The sequence below is a fragment of the Schistocerca nitens genome, chromosome 11 (genome assembly GCF_023898315.1).
Source record: "Schistocerca nitens isolate TAMUIC-IGC-003100 chromosome 11, iqSchNite1.1, whole genome shotgun sequence".
Classification (NCBI taxonomy): domain Eukaryota; kingdom Metazoa; phylum Arthropoda; class Insecta; order Orthoptera; family Acrididae; genus Schistocerca; species Schistocerca nitens.
In genome coordinates this window covers 109,282,170-109,305,343 of record NC_064624.1, presented here as the reverse complement: position 1 = coordinate 109,305,343, position 23,174 = coordinate 109,282,170, and the positions used below count along the sequence as shown (strand labels likewise).

Here is a 23,174-nt window from a genome sequence, read left to right as displayed (position 1 = left end):
CCCACAGGCTCCTGTGATTGCAAACCTCTATATGGAACATTTCGAGGAGGTGGCCCTTCAAACTGCCAGACAGAAAACAAATCACTTCTTCCACTACGTCGATGACACTTCTGTCATGTGCGGACATGGCAAAAAGGTGCTAGATGATTTTCTGGAATACCTCAACAACATCCATCCGAACATCAAATTTACAATGGAAATGGAGGAAAATGGCTGGCTCCCCATCCTTGATATTTTAATTAAGAGGAAGGCAGATGGTTCACTAGGTCTTGCAGTACATAGGAAGAAGACACACAGACCTATACCTTCATACAACAAGCTGCCACCATCCAGCACAAAGAGAAACAGTACAGACCATCCTGGTACATAGAGTGCATGCCATCTGTGACAAAGACAGCCTACCATCCGAGCATTAACACCTGAGGGAAGTCTTCCACCAAAATGGCTACAGTCAAACACAGATCAACAGAGCAGTTAACAGAAGGAAGCAGAGCGAACCCCAGAAAAAGATGATGATGAAGAAGGAGACGAACGTCTTGCATTCCTTCCATATACGGTTCTGCTCCTGGTCAAAATTGCACGACTTCTGGGCAAATACAATATCAAAACCATTCTCCAACCACCATCAAAGACCAGGGAGCTCCTAGGTTCTACCAAAGATCCGCTGAACCTTAACACACCAGGAGTATAATATAGCATACCATGCAAATGCGGAAAACAATACTTCGGGCAAACACAGCACTGTATATCTAAATGCTGCGGAGATCATATCAGGTAAGTGCAACTAGACCACACAGAAAAATCAGCCACAGCAGAACACAGCATAAATGAGGAACACACCTTCGACTTCAAAAACATGAAAGTACTGTGCTGAGCATCTGGCTTCTGGGAAAGCACTATCAAGCAATCCACAGAAATAAGGATTCATGACAATCTTGTCAACAGATATGATTGATACCAACTCAGCGCAGCATGGAACCCTGCGATAGCAGCAATCCATCAGGAGCATGACCGTCAATGCCCTCTGCTGTGGACACAGACATAATGCTTACACCGAGAACCGAATTCGGCCACCATCCCCACCACCACAGCCACCCGAGGTCTAGTGGAGGGGGGTGATGGCACATATAAGTAGCCCGCTCCCCATGAACCTTGACACTACGCCAAAAGATGGGTAATATGACACTTCCTGAAACATCATGTGATATCAATGCTACCATGTGGCTGGAGACCTGAGAAACCATCAGCATTAAATTTAGCACACTATGGCGATAGTTAAACTAATATGGAATTTCACAATCACCATAATGTACTAAATTCAATGCTGTTCACAAAAATTCTTGCTATCACAATGTTTTTTCTTTGCAAGTAGTTTGGGATAAGCAATGTTCCATTACACTGTAAATTTATGGCATGCATACTGGATAAACCCATTGTTTTTACACAGAGCAAACAATTGCTGTAATGCAGTTTGTTTTTCATTAAATACTTCAGCAAAAAGAAATAGTATGACAAATACAATACTTATCTGATAACATACTGCTTACAGTTCATTGCTTTACCTCTTACATCTTTTCTATTATAGAACTCTGACAGAGACAAATTGACAGCTGCTGGAAGGAAGTCATCTTTGGTACATTTGTTCCAAGAACGAATTTGAGGCATTCATTTTTTATATGTAAAATAAAATTACCTTGGGTTACAGTTAATAAACTTATGTTTCCTACAAGTTTCATTCAAATACCATTACACACAACCGAACAATATACCTACAGTCAATTGAAATTCTATAAACATTGTGGAGGAGTGCTAATATCCTAGGTTTTAATGTTTCATCATTTATGATCACTGAAATATACTGCACCCAATGCATTTCATGATATTCATACAGTACTTCAGGCACAATACATCACCGATGTGAAAACTTACATCACGCTCAATGCCATCTTCCTGTTTCAGTTCTAGGTCTTGCTTTATATGAAGACTAGGCGTTACAATCTTTAGCGGACCTTCAAGAAACTGAAAAAAGAAAGAATGGCATATTCAAAGCTTCTGTCCCTTGCGCTTGATTGATGGTTACACATCATGTGGGGCTAAAAAGATATTGGTCACATGTATTCACTTACTGGCATTTGGTAACAAGAAAATGTCACACATTAAATTAGATTTACTTTCATTCCAATTGATCCATACATTTGAAACCAAGACTCTGTTTAATTTGGAGATAGACACATCAGACATAAACCAAACAACAAATTATTTCATCCTTGCCAAGCAGCTACTCCTATTACACACACACACACACACACACACACACACACACACACACACGTTGTTAGTTTTCTCAACTATAATTTCGCTCATTTTGCAAGGGAGACATGTTATTGTGGATAGTTGGCTCATAAAAAAAATTGCACTAATGTAATACCATTTCATTTCATGGAAAAAATTACACACGCCATGTAAAATATCATGGTAATTTTCTCCTTTTCACCAGTGCCACTGTCATCAAATTTCATGCATTATTTAAACATTTAAATAGTGTGCCACCATTGTAATTTGATTTGAGGCAACTCTGCCAGAGATGGTCCCAGTCACCAGCATTGACGCAAGGCACTGAGCACGTCAGGATTTGCGTAAGCAGGCAGACATTTCTGTGTATCATTAAGCAAATTATACTATGTGACAAACCTTAGAATTTCTACTGTTTTACTGCATCATTTATTGATTATTGTGAGGAATTGAATAAATTTATCTGCACAGAAATGCACTGTATTTGCTAATGAATGGAAGATGTTGATTACTCACAGTGTTTATGTAGGTGCCAACATGAATTATTATTATGATATCTGCAATTGCACGACTGAGAAACTCCAGTAACATTACTAAACTGAACTGTGTGCTGTATGAATTAAGCCGAATAGAGAACCTTTCGTGTTTGAAGTGTGCAGGAGCAGGAGAAACTGGCCAATTTCTGCAAAATGCTTGGTGAGGTGTGATGTGGTTAATGGCTTCAAGCTTGTAATACAATTCTATTGAGCTCTCCACTCATTTCATAAGTCCAAGATCAACTGCGAGCTCTCTTATTACATGTAAAATACTGGTTCAGATGCTAACTCCTTACAAAGCGAAACATAAAATTTTACAAAACAAAAGTTAGTTTTATGTAACCTAAGCTTTCTGTTATAGTATTTGATTAGCTTTAAATTCTATTCCTCCACCCTGCTATTTAACTTATTTATACTGTGTAAGCTCTTACTGTATAATGCTAATATTCACTTTTTGTTTTCTTTTTAGATATTGGACCTGATATTACTAATATTTATTGGAAGTCAGAACTATCACTTGTTCAAATGGAATTCACATCAAATCACTTGACACGTCACAACAGCATTTCTTGATTTTAATTTTGGAATTTAAGTTAATTTTATTTTTGGATGGTTCCAGTCCTTCCAGCCCCCTTTCAGCCTATTTCAATCAATATGGTATAAATAGAATCTGCAAGAAAACAGAACTGGCCATTTATGAGAAACTACAAATTTCATTTGGGCAATTGAATGTACCCATTACAATCGGCTGGGAGCAGAATTTTCAATTACATGAAACGTAATTTGGTTCATATGACACATTATAATTATGACACAGGGGTCTTTTGACACCATGGAATAATGTCACAAACCACCACAATAAGGAAACTACTGTTGACAGTAGTGTGGGGTGAGTCATGGCACAATGTAGATGACTGCATCAAGTACATATCTTGACAGCTGCAGGTTTGAAGATGGCACTTTGTTTTTCCCCAGTGTAAATGTGGAAACACTGATGCAGCAAGCTAGTTCAATGCATCTCACTACTATTTTGCACGTAGAAGCCACATAAGTTCTTTGCAAAGTTCTATTTATTTATAAAGTTAAAAAACACCTCAGACAGGAAATGAAGTTATGCATCTGCAACCCTGGAGGAAAATATGACAATCCAAGATAAGTTGGTACAACTTTTTCATGGGCCATCCCCTCTCCTACCCCTAAGTGTATATTGGTAACACCTGTTGCAGGCTGTAATGGGAAGTTATGATGGCTGAACAGCCGATTTGTGTAGCCAATTACATATTTTTAATTCAATGGAAAGACAAACACAGTGTTTAATCTAACAACTACCTTGACGTATCAGATGTTAGAGTGGGATCAAAGTGAATTTTCAGGGAAAAAGCCCGTTTGCAGTGGCCAAACAAAAAAAAGTAACAATGTAACACTGGGTTTTCATCAATTATATTTGCACTTTTCTTTCCGGTATTGATTTGTATCCAGCAGGACTGTGGACAAAAACAGGAAATAAGGGCAAAGTGTCAGTTTTGAGGCTAACCTAAACCTCAGAGAAGGCTATATATCAGTCTGTCACAACATAGATCCATCTCTGAGAGAAAGCTGTTAATAGTATTTGAAGAGAGGCAGTGAACACTGCTCTACACCCCAATACAAGAACCTCTTGTAAGCAGCAGAAGGACATGAAGATAGGACTATGCAGACAATACCACTCGCCAAAACCAGGATTTTATATCAAATAAAGTGAATAAAATTTCAAAATCAAAGTTGCACATGTGTTCTGTATAGACACGTATATGATATTACATTAGCAGAATTGTCAACATGTATCAAAAGCATGCTGTGAAGTAAAGGCCATCAACAAAATGATTAGTTTGTATGTTAATGGCAGGACTGAGCTGGTTAATAGCTGTGCATTGTCTATAATGTAATATCCTCCCATTGGCTGCCAACAAATTGGTCCAGAGACATGATAGAAATATCTACTTTCTACCATAAACTAGTGCAGTACGTGGAGCACTGTTTGTGCAGTTTAGCTAATAAACCTGTCCACAGGAGTTGTGACTTGAACTGTGTTATTAATGGGGGCACATAAAAGCCATTTCAAGGTAACGTATGTCCACCTAAAGTACCTGCACTTACCAGGTCTCCATGGCTAGTACTAAGGAATGACAGAGGCCCCTGGTTCCCGTCAAGATGCCACAGGCCCATAAGCTTTCCAGTGTTCTTGACCTTGCTGGTTTGTCTTCAGTCAAAAGGAAAGGGAGGGTACTGGCTGCATGATGAGCAGATTACTGTTGATTGGACACCCAAACCAATGCAACTCGCTTATTTGGACCTCAAGAATGCCTCACTGCAGTATCCAACCAAGCAGTGAGGGGTTGCTCTTCACTGTGAAATTCAGTGTCAGAAGAGTGAGAGACACACAGCACCCTTGTGTAGTGATACACACCACTATGAGGAAATGTGGTGACACATGCCACTGTGGAGAAGTGATGCATACCCCTACATCATCTTTCCAACTAATTATACTAGCAACTCTGAGTTATTTATGTAACAAAATTGGAAAAATAAAATAATGTGTTGAGGATAAAACTACAGGGCATAAGACACATGTTAACATCTTGTGTTCGCCAAGGTTCCATCTGAGATGTGGTATTCCAATGGTGAGTTTGAGTAATGTATACTACAATTGCTGGAATTTATGATCCACCTGTTGTGCAAACATTTTGCTTATAAATGCCCAAAAATGTTTCAGCATTTTTCTGCCATCATCAGTGAGTACTTTTATTCAGCTACACGTTTCAAGTAATTATGAGCCTAACAAAATTAGATCTCATAACAGTTTATGTCTTTTCATTATTACCTAATTTTTCTACATTTCTAGTTTATATATGATCCTCTATATCTTTCTACGTAATGATAGATTATCATCTGCAACTAAATTATGTTCCTGTGAGTTTGGTTGGCCGATCACCAAATCCCTACCTATGAAGCAATTTTGTTGCACCCCAAAATTTCATGTCCATTTCGTAGAACTCCACTCACAAGCTATAATTCTTTTCTTTACTGAAAACAATGTTTATATTCCTGTGTCAATCACTATTTATGATCACTTGGGTTTGACACTAAGTTGGATCTTCTCTCTCCCTCCTCTGCCTGTGCCACAGTGAAGGCTCCAATAAGAATATTTTTTGATTTTATGATGACCTCAGCTTCTTATTTTCTGACCTGTGTTATTCAGTGGAAGATGATAGGGTACCTCAGCAAAGCCCATGAGGGCACTATGGTCAAGAAGGAACTAAACAAGTAGCAGGTTACATGCAGAATGCATTTTTTAGGTTAGAAAACCACCTGTAAAGACAATAAGCAGGTAAATGCAGATCTAAGTGTGCGTCACCTAATTTTGGTACTGAGGAAAATACATGTCAAATGACACAAAAACAAATGCAAACCCAAAGTAAAAGTAAAGCTTTCAACAACCTGGAGTTAATTATTAACATCTTAGTGCTCTATTAGGCATTGTCTTACTGGATGTAGTATGCCTCAGTACCAAAATTAGGTGACGCACACTTAGGTCTGCATTTACCTGCTTATTGTCTTTACAGGTGGTTTTCTAGCCTAAAAAATGCATTCTGCATGTAACCTGCTACTTGTTTAGTTCCTTCTTGACCATAGTGCCCTCATGGGCTTTGCAGAGGTACCCTATCATCTTCCACTGAATAACACAGGTCAGAAAATAAGGGGCTGAGGTCATCATAAAATCAAAAAATATTCTTATTGGAGCCTTCACTGTGGCACAGGCAGAGGAGGGAGAGAGAAGTTCCAACTTAGTGTCAAACCCAAGTGATCATAAATAGTGATTGACACAGGAATATAAACATTGTTTTCAGTAAAGAAAAGAATTATACCTTGTGAGTGGAGTTCTACGAAATGGACATGTAATTTTGTGGTGCAACTTCTGAACTCACTGACATAGTAAGTTACATGAGGACCTAGAGCATCACACTGGAATGGAAACTGTCATTTTCCACATAGACAATTTCCATGTGAAAAAGTGACAGATGATGCTTGGGACTGAACCCAGAACACTTGAATTTGTAGCCTCACACCCATTCAAGAATCAATCCTCTTACTCTTAGAAAAGTGTGTAAGCACTCAAGACCAGATTGAGAGTTTCATTAACTAACAGTGGCATTATACACACAATACTGGAAGGAAAAATAGAAATGATTAGCTACAAAATCTGATATTCCATACAGAGCACCCATTAGAAAGATGCACCACAGAACACAGGCAGTAATACATTTTACTGTACAATGAGATAAATCTGCATTTATCTCATTGCATGTTACTGAAATTTTAAATCTGCATGCAGATAAGTATCAAATGTGAGGAAAAAATAATTTTAAAGTGTGAAATGTGATGTGGAAAAAAGCCATTTGAGTTCCAACATCCACCCATCATAGCAGATTAATGCTTAAGATATACTCTGGTAAATATTGTATACAAATCGAATTTCTCTATTATACTTCAGTGAAGGGATATATATACTTGTCAGCTACATAACTGAAGATGCATGCCTTCAGATGGGGGAGAAAGATGTGAGGAATTTTACATCAATGAAGTACAACATGACATGAGGTTGAGCAAATATATGCAACATGAGCCATGCCATTTTATCAGGAGCTGTCCATCCATTTCCTTGAAGAAATTTAGAGAATCCATGAAAAACATAGATCTAAATATCAAGAGGAAAATCTGACCTCATTCATCTCAAAATCACATCCTGTGACATTAGCACAGCTGTGAGAACAAAAATTCCTGTGAAAATCTACAAAACATGTTTTCCAAAAATTAGCCTGTGTAACTGTTTAGAAAACACACACAACAGGAAAATATTTATTCTGTTAGCAATAAACATGCCCAAAATAATAAATTCTCTAAATATAGAGATTGGAACATGAGCACTGGACTACTGAAGCATCACAGATTGCTACTGTTAAAAACAAATTCTGAAAGATAGGAACATACTTCTGCCTAACAAACCTGGTAAGGTGATCAAACATGATGTAACAGCCAATACACCCAGCATGGGGAATGTTGTGGAATACAGTGAGGACCTGCAAATGTTAACAACATTACATAGTTACATGACAGGAGATATCTGTACAGCAAATACAAATGAAGCTAAATCCCCTGAATCTCGATGGCCAACCAAAAGGTGAACATATGAGAACCACCAAGACAACCTATATAAGAAGCCTTCCATTAATTTATAAGCAAGATCATATCTTGCAAAACATGAAACAAAAAATGAAAACCCCAGAACTTCTGTACAAAAATGTTAGAAAAGGGATCAAAGACAACTCTACAAAGGCAAGTTGACAATGATGCACATGGTAGCAAAACAGAAGACAGTAGCACAAATGTCAATTACAATGCTTTGCCTTACAAAGTTTCTCCACTAAAGAACATAAAAATGCATTTCACATTTTTGGCTGCAACATAGATACTAAAATGACAGATACATAATTGACTAAGGTGGGGACAGGAGGGAGAAGGAAAAACCAAACTTTTCTACACAGTAGACCACTAGACCTGAAGTGGCAGCCATCAGATTAAATAAGACAAGTGGATCTTGCAGAACAACCTCTGGCAATTGAAATGTTACTTTATGGAACACTGGCTTTTCATGGGAATATAAAAATGCACAGGTCATTTCAGTTTGTAAGAAGAGGCACAGGAAACATGTTTGGAGCTAAAGACCTGAACAGCAGATAATTTTGTTCTCCTATATGATTTTAGAAAGAAAGCAGTTCCTCTGCAAGAATAAAAATGGATCCAACAGTCATTGATCAAGTAAAATCAATTGATCTATTCACTCACAATTCTGCTGCAATGCAGTCAGCCAATACAATTTTGAATACCAGATGATTGAAGCTGATCAGAAACATTCACAATTTGATCCAATGACTGCCTAATATTAGAGAATCGTCTATGTAACAGCAGACATTAAAATTTATTTTGGCTGCACTGATGAGTTAAACTAGGATTTCTTGCATTTTATGGGCTATCACCTTAACCATTATGGGCACATCCCTGCAACAATAAGAACTTGACTGAAAACTGTATCTTTCAGATCATCCTCTTTAATTTACTTCAGATTCAGAATATTTGGAGTTTAGTGCTGGAACATCAATTCCCTAAACTAGCACTACGCAGTTACCAAACAACTACAAAAATTTGACATTGAAGGTCAGAAGATTTCTGAGAGCTGTCAACTACAAAATATTTCCTAATTATTAACACAATTGCTGGTAATTGAGACTATAGCACCAAAGCGCCTTAATGAAAAAGCTGGTGGGTTCGAATCTTCTAGTAAGTACTACTAATTTTTGAAAACTTCCATGTCTACTAACAACTCGCAAATTTAACAAATACTTAATTGTAACGGTTTAGTAAAGATTACATTTTTTCAACATTCGACATATTAAAACAAAAATTTTGATACATTTCTGCGAGATTTCTTTATTTTCAATTTGATGCTCTTCATTTTTGTACCAAATTGTAATTTTTCAACAATACTTGCATTTTATGTAACTTATAAGTAAAAATAACTTTTTAATAAAGTATGGTTCAGCATGGATTAAAATTACCATTTGTTTTACATGTAAATAAAACTAAAAGAACTGGTAGCAATCAGTGTTATCTGAACCACCAATTTTATGATTATTATATTGTTATCCTATGCACTCATCTACAAACAACTGTATAATAAATTTTTTATACTTACCAGCACTCACAAATCACCCAACTGCCAAATGTATTTCTTGTTTCTACTTCTATGAAGAACTGTGTCATACTGCTTTACAAAATTATTGGCTGGTCACTGACCTTAAAATCCTGAACCTAAGATGAAAATCTATGAGGACACACAAGTAACATCCCCTTGGCAGCCCTGGAGGCATGCTTGGTTAGGGTAATTGTTAAAGTAACTGATCCTGAAACCAGGAGTTACAGCCTCGTAACTAAGACATAGCAACAGTTTTCATCTGTTTGTTTGTATGTGTACCAAAACAGTATCACAGAATTGTTATTTATGTTCATACAGATAACTAAGTAATTCTACAAATATACATGCTGAAACTATTTCTTCTGCTCCAAGACAGCACTTTAAACAATAGTGCGCAGTCCCCACCCCAAACGAACCACAGACACTGCCAAGGTAGGGTTGCTGGCATGTGAACGATACTGAAAACAGTTAAGTGCAAACACGAATACGTATTATCTGAGGAGAAATCAGGCTAACACATGGTTCCTCAAGAGAGGCAAAAGCCGTTTCAGCAGTTGCAGGAGCAATGGTCTGGATGATCAACTGACCTGGCCTTGTAGCATTAACCAACTTCCTGTGCCAATACTGCAAATGGATGAAAGCAAAGGTAAACTGCACCTGTGTTTGTTTTTTTCTTCTCAAGAGCATGCAGCTCTACTGTACAAAATTATCTTAGGCAAAATATTCTGGAGGTAAAATAATCCCCCATTCAGATCTCCAGGCAGAGGCTACTCAGGAGGATGTTATCAGGAAAAGCAGGACAGGCACTCTATATGTCTGAGTGTGGAGTATTACATACCTTAGCAGGGTAAGTATATATGACTAGGGGGTAAGATAGATACCGCCTACAGGAAAATTAGAGAGACCTTTAGAGAAAAGAGAAGCACTTGGATGAATACCAAGAGCTCAGACAGAAAACCAGTTCTAAGCAAAGAAGAGAAAGCAGAAATGTGGCAGGATTATATAGAGTGTCTATAGAAGGGTGATGTACTGGAGGGCAATATATGGAAATAGATCATGATGTAGATGAAGATGAAATGGGAGAAATGATACTGTGTGACAAGTTTGATAAAGCCATGAAAGACCCGAGTCGAAACAAGGTCCTGCAAGTATACAACATTCCATTAGAACTACTGATAGCCTTCGAAGAGCCAGACCTGACAGAACTCCACCTTGTGGTGAGTAGGATGTAGGAGATAGGTGAAATACCCTCAGACCTCAAGAAGAATATAATAATTCCAATCCCAAAGAAAGAAGGTGTTGACAGACGTGAAAATTACCAAACTAGGCGTGAGATTTACCAAACTATCAGTTTGGTAAGTCATGGCTGCAAAATACAAACATGAATACATTACAGATGAATAGAAAAACTGGTAGAAGCTGACTTTGGGAAATACCAGTTTGGATTCCACAGAAATGTTTGAAAACATAAGGAAATACTGACCCTACAACTTGTCTTAGAACACAGATTAAGGAAAGGCAAACCTACATTTCTAGCATTTGTAGACTTAGGGAAACCTTTGGATAATGTTGACTTTAATACTCTCTCTCAAATTATGAAGGTTGCAGAGGTCAAACTCGTGGAACAAAAGGCTATTTACAATTTGTACAGTAACCTGATGGCAGTTATAAGAGTCAAGGGGCATGAAAGGGAAAGAGCAGTTGGGAAGGGAGTGAGACTGGGTGGTAGCCTATCCCTGATGGTATTGAATCTGTATACTGAGCAAGCAGTTCAGAAAACAAAAGAAAAATTTGAAGCAGAAATCCATGGAGAAGAAATAAAAACTTTGAGGTTCACCGATGACATTGTAATTTTGTCAGAGACAGTGTCTTGAAAGGAGAATAGAAGATGAACATAAACAAAAGCGAAATTAAGATAATGGAATGTAGTAGAGTTAAATCAGTGATGCTGAGGTATTTAGATTAAAAGTGAGACACAAAGTAGTACATGAGTTTTCCTATTTGGGGAGCAAAATAACTGATGATGGTCAAAGTGGTGGTGGTGGTGGTGGTGGTGGTGGTGGTGGTTGTTAATGTTTAACGTCCCATCGACAACGAGGTCATTAGAGACGGAGCGCAAGCTCGGGTTAGGGAAGGATTGGGAAGGAAATCGGCCATGCCCTTTCGAAGGAACCATCCCGGCATTTGCCTGAAACGATTTAGGGAAATCACAGAAAACCTAAATCAGGATGGCCACAGACGGGATGATGGTCAAAGTAGACAGGATTATAAAATGTAGGGTGGCAATGGCAAGCAAAGCTTTTCTCGAGAAGATAAATTTGTTAACATCAAGTATAGATTTAAGTGTCAGGAAGTATTTGTATGGAGTGTAGTCTTGTATGAAAGTGGACGACACAGATGATGAACAGTTTAAACAAGAATAGAATAGAAGCAAACATCAAACAATGGAAAACCCAGGATGGAATGTAACAATACCAGAGAAGGAAAGATGCTACTCACCATATAGCAGAGATGCTGAGTCGTGATAGGCACAATAAAAAAGATTCACACAATTTTGTCATGCACTCTCACACACTCGCATGATCGCAGTCTCAGAGAGCTGAGACCACAGCTTGGCAGTGTGGTCTCAGCTCTCTGCACGCGCGCGCGCGCGTGTGTGTGTGTGTGTGTGTGTGTGTGTGTGTGTGTGTGTGTGTGTGTGTGTGTGTGTAAGGAAACAGAAGCTTTTGAAATGTGGTGCTACAGAAGAACGCTGAAGATTAGATGGGTAGATCATGTAACTAATGTGGAGTTGAAACTTCCTGGCAGATCAGAACTGTGTGCCCGACCAAGACTCGAACTCGGGTCCTTTGCCTTTCACGGGCAAGTGCTCTACCATCTGAGGAGTTACTGAATAGAATCAGGGAGATCATGAATTTGTGGCACAACTTGACTAGAAGTCGGTTAGTAGGACATGTTCTGAGGCATCAATGGATCCCCAATGTAGTATAGGAGGGCAGTGTGGAGGGTAAAAATGAAAGAGGGAGACCAAGAGATGAATACACTAAGCAGATTCAGAAGGATGTAGACTGCAGTACATACTTTGAGATGAAGAAACTTGCACAGGATAGGGTAGTATGGAGAGAGGCACGAAACCAGTTAGGCGCTGATGACCACGCTGTTTAGCGCCCGAAAACCTCAAACCCCCCCTCCCTGCCCCCCCCCCCACACACACACACACAAAAACCAGTCTGGACTGAAGACAACAACAACAGCCTAGGAAGGTTAGAGACTTTAAATAGCAAAAATGGATAGGTTGTATCCAGTTGTAGTACGAACTGAAGTGCAGTGGCAGAAAGGACAGAACTTCTGGTCAGATCAGTACAAGAGTATCAAAAAATCAAATAGGCATCATGCAGGGAGAGCCCTAGTAATGAGCAAGAAAATAGGAATATGAGTAAGCTATTATCAACAGCAATGTCACTGAATTACCATAGCTGAAATAGGCATGAAGAAAATACAACAATGGTAGAAATTTGTATGGCAACCAGACCAGCAGAATAATGGAATAGGAAAAATTTTGATGAGTAATTATTCAATATCTAAGGAAGATGAAAACCAATTCTAGAAGGTAATGAAATTCAGTAGTAGGAACAGGATGCAAAATAGTTAAGAGAACATCCAATGGCACAAATGACTGAAAGGGGGAAGCCACCTGGTAGAATTTTGCACATTGCATGAATTAGTCACTGCAAACACTTTTTTCAAGTATCATGAAAGAAGCTTTGTGTATGTGGAATAACATGGAGAAACCAAAAGGTTTCAAACAGATTATGTAATGTCAAAAACAAAGATTTCGAAACAGGAATGTAAACTACAAAACATTTCCAGTGATAGATGTGGACTCTGGCTAGAGTTGTTTTTATTAACGGCAGAGTAATTTTGAAGAAACGGTAAAAGTTGAATTTAAGTACATGGGATTTGGATAAACTTGAATGAACCAAAACTCATTGATGGTTTGAAAATGAGCATTAGGCAAAAAGAGATAAATAGAGGGTACATATACACTGGGTGATGAATAGGCAGCTTTGAGATGAAACAGTGAAGGCAGGAGGAAACATAGGTAAAAAGTAAGGCCTAGTAGGAATACCTTCACAACTAATGCGATACTGAATTTAATTGATGCAAAGAGAAAATACAAACGTGTAGCTATTTAAGCAGACAAAAGGGAATACAGACATTACTGGAATGATGTTGACAGAAGATGCAATATAACTAAACAAGAATGGTTGTAAGGCAAAGGGGAACAAACTTACTCCACAATGGGAAAAGGAAGTAGTTGCAGACAAGACTGGAATTATCATAACATGACCAGAATTTGAAACAGCACAGAAAGAGCGAAGTAGTAACAAGGCCATTGCAGTTGATGACATTCCCTCAGAATTATTGGGATACATGGGAAAGCCATCCATGACAAAATTATTCCGCTTTTGTGCAAGATATGAGAGTTGACGTCCAGTCATACATCAACCAGAATGTAATAAGTCAAATTTGAAGAAAGGCAGGTACTAACAGGTGTGAATATTATCAGATTAATATGACATGCTTGTAAGAATGGAAAAGCTTTTGAGGGTTAACCTTACATAAGATCACTTTGGGTACCAGAAACATGTAACACAAGGCAATACTGATGCTATGGCTTACCTTAGAAGATGAGTTAAATGTAAACAAAATTGTGTTTACAGATTTTGAAGATTTACTGAAATGCTTTTGAGAATGTGGAGTTGACTGTACCCTTTGGAGTTTGGACAGCAGCAGAATAAATAGACAGGAAGAAAAGTTTGTTTGCAGCTTTCACAGAAACCAGGCACCAGTTGTAAGACTTTAAAGACATGAAACGGAAGCATTGAGTAGGAAATGAGACAGGCTTGTAGCCTACATCTTATATGCACTCTGTACGATGAAGACACGAAGGAAATCTGGAAGAAAGTAAAGCAAACTGTGTGTTTACCAATGACAATGTAATTCTATCAAACAAAACAGGCATCTTGAAACTGTCAATGAAGGGATGTGTGGGAGGTAAAACTCGGAAGAGTAAAATTGGATATCATCACTAAAGGATGATTCTGTGACAAACATCAATAAAAACAATGGAATATAGCTGAAATAAATCAGGCAATGTTGAGCTTCGACTAGAAAATGAGACAGTAAAAGTAGTAGACAACTTTTGCTATTTTGGCATCAAAGTAACTGACAATCACCGAAGTAAGAAAGAAATAAAGTGAAGACTAGCAATATCAATGAACATGTGCCTAATAAAGAGGACTGTACACATCTAATATAAATTTAAGTGTTAGGAAGTCTTTTCTGAAGATATTTGCAGTGCAGCCCTGTATGGAAGTCAAACATAAATGATAGGCAATTCAGACAAGATGAGAATCGAAGCATCTGAAATGTGCTACAGAAGAATGCTGAAGATTTGATGGGAAGATGAAACAACAAATGGGGGAGGAACATAGGGACCAATTTCACTAACACAACGAACCTGTTAATAGCACAAATTCTGAGGCTTTTAGGGTTAGTCAAGTGGGTAATGGAGGGATATGCGAGGGTAAAAAGTGTAGAGGGACACTATGGCTTGAAGACAAGAAGCAAGTCCAAATGGATGTAGGAGGTGACAGTCATCAGAGATTAAGAGGTTTGTGGAGGGTAGTCTAGCATGGACAAGTGCATCAAGTCAATCTATATTATATTCACCAAAATTGCGCCATAACATAACACTGCTTAATTTCATACAGTCACACAAATTCTAGAATTACCTGTTGGTTCACTTGCTCATCCATTTAAAAAATCTGCCAGGAGTTCTTTCAAGAAGACAATTTTAGATATATTACAAAAAATTATCACATATTTTAAGTCTATGACACTTCCAAAGAATAAATGACTCATTCTTTACAGAGTGGCCTTCTCAGTGACAGTAAGGAGCATTTCAATGGTAATGATCTTAAAGTTATATGAATGATCAGTGACAAGAAATTCGAAAATTTATTACCATCTTGCACATCATTTTCCTATGCTGCTACTTTGAATCATATTTCCTACTCCCATAATCTTTATTTACTTATCGGTAACTATTACATACAAAATGCGCTTCATCATATAAGAAAACAGGGTCGACAGAAGCGTCCGATCCCACGCGTGGGCTTTCACCCGTGACGTAAGGGTGTTGTCGTGTGTGACGTCATGACGGCGCGAAGTTTGGTTTGAGTGTGGCTGTCTCCAGTTCTGTTTTATCTTATTTTATTTACTTTTCTGATCTGATGGTTCAATCTCGTGAGATTTTTTTTTAATTTAAAAACACTTATTACTTATTTTAATTATCTGTTTCCTCCAATTTCTGTTTTAGTTTATTATATTTATCTTTCTGATCTGTTCGTTCTTCCCCGTGAGACTTTTTTTTTAAAAAAGACAAAAAACACTAATCAGCTACTGAAGCATCTTTATCTTCTATGGGTTGCAGGGGTTACGACCCCTGGGGAGGTGGGTGGGTATTCATGCATGGCTGTCTTCACTTACACGTTGTAGCTACGCAAGGCGTCTAAATTTGTTTACACTTCGTTTGCCCCCCACCCAAAACACCCCATTCCCGCGCTTGTCCCGTTAGTGTCATTAGGCTTCTTGTGGAAAGTGTGTGTTTGTTTTTGTTTCCGCCATATGTGTGACGTCATGGGTCAAAGCAGACGGGCGGGATCGGACGCTTCCCTATTTCCAAAAAACAATAGTGTAGTGAAATCAGTGGGTACCACCAGAATCGTTAATATTGAAATCAACAATACCCACACCATACAACTAATTGTAATATGGATTTTCTATTAGCCAATCACACAGTTTTATTTTGAAATTTTAAAATGATGTGGATGAAGCAGGGAGGGAATAATAAATAAAACTTTTGAGGTCATTCACTTTGTGAGAGTTTCCTGTTCATGGTAGCCCATGCCTTGGGTTGTGGATGTTTGCATTACTTACAGTATCTTGTTTGTAAACTGTGTTCCGGCAACACATTCCTTACCATTCTTCCTGATGCCAGCAACAGAGTCATAGAGATATCAAAAACTATTAGTATTCTAAGCCTGGTAAACAAATACAGGCAGCACTATATGTTCGGCCTAGCATATTCCACAGACTTTTTTGTCCCAGTTCACTTTCCCATCCACATGAAATTGGCACGTTTACTTTCTATACTGACTCACAGACATGTACAATGAAAGAGTGTTAAAAATTGAGATTCTGGACAAAGCCCTTCTTCTGAAATAGAAAACACACACACACACACACAACACACACACACACACACACACACACACACACACACACACACACACACAGCCACTGTCTACAAGAACTGAGAGTTGACCATCAGCTTTTGGCATGAGCAATCTGTTAGGGTGGGTTGTGCGGTATGAGGCAGCACGGGGCAGGGAGAGAGGGATAGCAATGTAAAGGTGGGAGGAGGGGTGGGGGGGAAGATAAAGTGTTCTCTGTGACACCACGCAAGGATGTGGCAGAAACAGTATGGGTTGCTACCGGCAGTTTTGGGAAGCTGTACTGTGGGAGGGGAAGGGGAGGAGAAAAACTGAGAAAGAGAAAATAAGTGCACAGTGCACTGGGAGAGTGTGTGTGTGTGTGTGTGTGTGTGTGTGTGTGTGTGTGTGTGTGTGTGTGTGTGTGTGTGTGTGTGTTTTTCGGCTTTTAATTGTATTTTCATGTTAGTGGTCATGTTTATGTAATGACATCACAGGCGCCATATTGGAGTCGTAGTGTATGGTTGCTTCTGCCATATTTGTGACGTCATGGATCAAAGTAGATGGGTGGAATTGGACACTTCTGTATTTGTGACTGACAAGACAAGGCATAGGAGATCTGTTTCTGGGAAAACACTCTAAAGGAAATTTTAGGCTGTGCAGGCCTCACAGTGACCCTTAGTATATTCTTTGCAACCACATTGTTTCCCAATATTCTTAGCTGGCGGAGTCTCCTTACATTTCCTTTCCCCATAACACACTGTATCAGAATAAAACCTACCTTGCACTCCTTCAAATTCTTTCATCACCACCACTACTAGCACCACTAGTGGTATCAACTGCAGTAGTACAAGTACTGCCAGTATTAACTTTTAGTTCATAGTATTATTCACTGACATTGCTAATTGAGACATCCACATCATTGCAATACTATTTGTCATTAAAACTTAGTTTCAGGAAAATATGATACAAAAAGAGTACAGTATTTGTGAAACTGTGGTCCAGTTTAATAGAGGGCCTGATGGACCTAATCAGATCAGGTTCAATAAACAAACCAATAAGATTATAAAAATGTCATCAACGAATCTTGATCTGGTGAAGGGTTTGTGATTCTGGATGGTTAGAAAGGAATCCTCTAGGTGGCATATGAATGAACTGGCAGAACATGGTGCCATACAAATGCCCTTTGATGTACTGTAGATTTGTTTGTAGGCGGTGCCTTCAATGGAGAATTGTGGGTTAAAATCTAGTTGGTCATGGCGACCAGGATGGGGCTGTAGGTTAGGAGAGAGTCAGACATTGGGAAAGGTACTGTTCAGGAACAGAAAGCCATGGGTGTTGGGGGATGTAATCGTAGAGGAATGAATTTTCCATAAAATGTTGATGGCCACACACTGGAAAATTCAAAATCCTGCTAATCTCAGAAAAACTGAATCAAGGAGTGAGCTCTAACAGTAACTTTAGCATGTTTTAATTTGCCTGAAGCTGACAGTGACATTCTGCTGTAATTACTTCTTTTATGATCACCAAACCTGTAAGCATATGTTGTATGTTACAGACTTGTCATACTTGAGCCAACACAGTTTAACTCTGTGATTATATTAACATTTAAGTAATTTATTTGATACTAAATATTTAGAGTGGTAATGTGAAGATCTACTGGTTAAAGAGCACTGCAAACATTCTGTAACACTCCATTTTTCCTTTTAGTATCAGCATTACCACCATTTCCTTTTTAGGGTTGCACATTACACTACCAACTGCTCTTTCATTTAATAGTAATTAAGCTCCTCAAAGGATGTCTTCAACAACTCTTGGTCCCCTACCACTTCCCGATATTTAATACATTCTGAATACCTACTGACAAAACAAAAACAGATCAAGAACGGTAATATTGCTAACAATAACTTTGAGGATATAAAACCAATTAGATGAACAATAGCAAAAATTATACACCAGGAAAAAAATATTGTAGGTCGTGAGTTTAGATTTCTCGATCAGGCACCATGACGAATAGACTGCCAAATATTGTCTTTGCAATAAATCCACATATATATCCCTCTTGTCTGAGAAAGCAACTCTGGCCAACTTAAAAATTGACCACAAATATAGCATATGATCAATTCATCCAGCAAACCATACAACTGATCTACAAAAAAATGGTTCAAATGGCTCTGAGCACTATGGGACTCAACTGCTGTGGTTATCAGTCCCCTAGAACTTAGAACTACTTAAACATAACTAACCTAAGGACATCACAAACATCCATGCCCGAGGCAGGATTCGAACCTGCGACCGTAGCAGTCGCACGGTTCCGGACTGCGCGCCTAGAACCGCGAGACCACCGCGGCCGGCACAACTGATCTACAGTAGTAGCTAAATCATCTGCACTCTAGCAAGTGGAGTCCACTCATATATTACTTTATCATATCCATTAATAATACCTCTTTCTAAAAAAGGAACAAATCTAGACATTAACAACACACCGAACTAAATCTCAAAGCAGGAAATTAATTTGTAACAAGTGATTGCTAACGTCACAACTCAAGAACAATGGACAATTTCCTAGTAGACAGCAAACATGTGATCATTGACTACTGGGATGCCAGCATCACACTAAAAATAAGCTGCAGAAATTTTGAAACATATTAAATATTAGAGAGCAGCATCATATACTACAAGACACCAATCCATTGCAAATATGTTGCACAGCCAACAGTCAACTTCGTTTGGTCAAGAAGCAAAACCAACAGTCAATACCAAATTTTTCATGTGACTAACAGGACATGTAATCTGCTTGTTTACACACCACATTACACAAAAGAAATTAATGAAACAATGGTAAAAAAAACAAGAAGCTATTTACCAAGGATTCTGATTCAGCATATATTTCATTCTTCTCTTTTTTCACCCAACTAGTTCCCTTGCAGTCCATGATTGCCCTCCTAAGCCACTGAAAAACAAGAAAGCAAAAGTGATATGTTTACAGTGTCATTATTCGACATAATGCACAGGCAGTATTTTCTGGCTGCAGAAAATGAGTCGATGCATATGAAAAATTTAAAAATGGCTGAAGGACTAAGAACCTGACAAAATGAACTGATTGACAACTTGCTGGTTATGAGGACTCTGAAGCCTCTGTGTGATTAATGGAAATCAAAACTCAGTTTGAGAGAAAACAAAAACCCCCACACAATGGAAACAAATGTTTTCAGTTACTGCTGTTACTTAGTAGCATTTGCTTGTGGTAATCAGTCTTATTCTGAATATGGTAGCTGACTTATCTTTCTTTTTCCACATAAATTTCTAATTGTCATGTGAAGCAACTAAGATAAAGTGAGTTTAGCAGACAAATCTGTTTACAGTAGACAATTTTACGTATGAAGAATAAAAGATGAAAATGAGTCTTGAGCCATATCGAAGCCTGTCAATGTATCCTGCAATTTCCTTAATATATAGAATAATGTAAGAGGTTTATAATTATGTTCTTAGCAACGTATGCAAGAACAGAAAAGAATTAGTTCTCAATCATACTGCCTGCATTTTCAATCAATCTATAAACCCATATTTGCTCATGGTATTCAGAACAGCAGAACATGAAAATGCACCCATGCAGACAGAGATTTATTTTTTTCAGTCAGTTTAGTATGTATTTTTAACAACTGTTTCCTTATACAGTCATCTATATTCAACATTATCAACTCAATATAGAGCAATGCTGCAATCGTTATCCAGTCACTAAAAAACACACACTGCTGCCTGCACGTTGTATAGAAAAATAAATGATTCTTAACTGTCAAGATTTAACGATTAAATTCCTCTAACAAGACTTAGTGAATTTGCTTTCTCATAGGCGTCCCATGACAATGTTCTGTGGTTTTGGGATGCTTTCGTCGGTGGCAATTACACATACCCATTAGGCCTTACAGAGTCTATTACATTTCCCATATCCTTCCATAGATTGAAATGTGCACATTACTACAAACAGCAGTTAACACTATTTACTAAACTATGGAGCACATAGGCACATTGAAAATCCATGGAAAACGCAACACAATGAATTCCCTCTACAGCATTCTCTTTTGTACCAACATAACCAATCCCTAATACTCTGTATTAACGTGTGCTAACGAATCTGATGTATCGGCAGTACAACTGTTTGCGCTACAACCCGGACGAACTACAGATCAGATTACAGTAAACTCTTACTGTCCCTATTCCTTCCTCCACGAATATTGTTACCGAACTTCGCATGCACAACGCAAGTAAATATAATAATATGAATGCAGCGTGTGTGTGAACTTCATGAGGGCCTTTTTTCGTCAATCACTAAGTATTTCACATTGACCTTCACTTTCTCTAACCACCACAGCTTATAGACACTTTTCCGGTAATTACAGACAACACATCAAAATTTCTGGCGGTTCTTTTGCTAAATCACGGGAAACATTTAGCAATTTTATCGGACAGAAGGAAAACAGCAAGCACATTACATACCCACGCGTCGATCTGGTATTTTTTGTAATTGCCGAACAGCACAGGTACGTGATGTGTGCTAATATGTTTGTCTAAACACTATTCACCTCCTGCTCGCAATGCGGAAACACAAGCTCACTGAAAATAACAAGTGTTTGGTTCTGATACACATAACCTGAAATAATTACTTACGAAATTCTAAGGCTATCTCAAACCATAACCACAAGCGCCAAAGATGATACAATAATTAAATGTGAAACAAACTTATCGTTCAAATGTGCCCAATAAATGAAATTTAACTAATATAATAATTGTACCAACAGTTGCTATAGCATCATTACAAGCCATTGGCAAACTACTTCATTCGAGCCAGTTAGCTGTAATGATAATAAAAATTAAGTATGGACTTAGTACCGCACTCAGTATGTGTGTTTCCGTGATTTCCTGTCTCCACCATCAAATCCCTTACATATTACACAAAAAATACAACACAAAACCGTACGAACGCATGACACGAACTACTACACTCTACAGTCGTCTGCTGCTGTGGTCAAAGTTAATCAACGCGGAAGAAAGAACCTACCACGGAGGTCGTTTTGGAATCAGAGCTGCATATCTGCTAGGAAAAAAATTAAAGTCGTTTGTTGGTTAATTTGGGGGAGGGGACCAAACAGTGAGGTCATCGGTCCCGTTGCTGAAGGAAGTCGGCCGTGCCTTTTCAAAAGAACTGTCCTGGCATCTGCGTGAAGTGATTTAGGGAAGTCAGCCCTGCAGCCAGGCGACTAGAGCGAGTTTTGGTGTTCTCGTAAAGATAAGTCATTTTAGATTATAAAACATATAGATTAGTACTGATTACGTGGTAAATAGGTGTATTATTGTGCCGTTTAAGCGTACCATTAAAGGTTTCATTTTTCTTTACGTAATATAGCAGAAAACGCGAAAAGACCGTACAGTCGTATTTTCTGTTTACGTTCTGCTGCAGCAAATCTATAGAATTTCGTTTAGTTGTTCCTTGCTCTCTCCAGCAATTTAACTTATCGTACCTCTTCATTATTTAACTAGTATTTCCGGAAAGTAGCATAAAGTTTAAGTTGTTGTTTCAGAAACTTTGCACTTTTGTTTTTGTTTACACACAGTTGCGTATAGGCCAAATTTGTGTAACCATATTTTCGTGTTTATCTGTAATTTAACCGACTTATTCTTAATAAACTATTACGTTTATCATGAGTGAAAAGTGCTTGACTTGCCGTAGAAGTGTTAGGTCGGGGCTTTGGTGTGATGGGTGCTGTACTTTTTTCCATGTGGGTGACTGTAGTGGCGTGGGAATAGGGGAAGTAAATGAAACTCATCAGTGGTTTTGTAGGATTTGTAGTAGAGATAGGAAGATACTAGAACAGGAGGGGAAAATTGCCGCTCTTCAGGCTGAGTTAGACAAGGCCAGGGGAGATCTTGACAGGTTAAGGAGGGAGAAGGGTAAAGAGAGGTGGGAAGTGGCAACAGGCAACAGGAGGAACAGGCCTAGAACTTTGTCTGACAGCTATATGGTGAATGTGGAAAATAGATTTGACCTGTTGCTTCAGTTAGAAGCTGGTGAGCCTCAAGAAGTTGCAGGTGTAGACAGGGCACAACAAACTTTCAGCAGCAAATTGAAAAGTAAGAATGTAGGGAAATCAGAAAGAAAGTAATGTTGTTAGGTAGTTCCCATGGAAGAGGTGTTGGCCAACTTTTTCAGGATGAACTAGGATCAGAATACCAGGTCCCCAATTTTTTTAAACCTAGTGCTGGTATGGAGCAGGTGAC

The 23,174-nt window shown here is 38.4% G+C and overlaps 1 long non-coding RNA gene across 2 annotated transcripts; it reads right to left on the bottom strand.

Annotated features, from left to right (window-relative positions):
- Nucleotides 1–1,605: 1,605 nt before the first annotated feature.
- On the bottom strand, nt 1,606–21,921 carry LOC126213141 (uncharacterized). Of its 2 annotated transcripts, XR_007541084.1 has the most exons (4): nt 21,789–21,921; nt 19,765–19,851; nt 7,872–7,945; nt 1,606–2,019 (listed from the first exon to the last, which is right to left on the bottom strand). It is a non-coding gene; the product is annotated as an uncharacterized LOC126213141 (long non-coding RNA). The 2 variants fall into 2 exon arrangements; XR_007541083.1 differs by lacking the exon at nt 7,872–7,945 and having other exon boundaries at nt 1,641–2,019.
- Nucleotides 21,922–23,174: the final 1,253 nt, after the last annotated feature.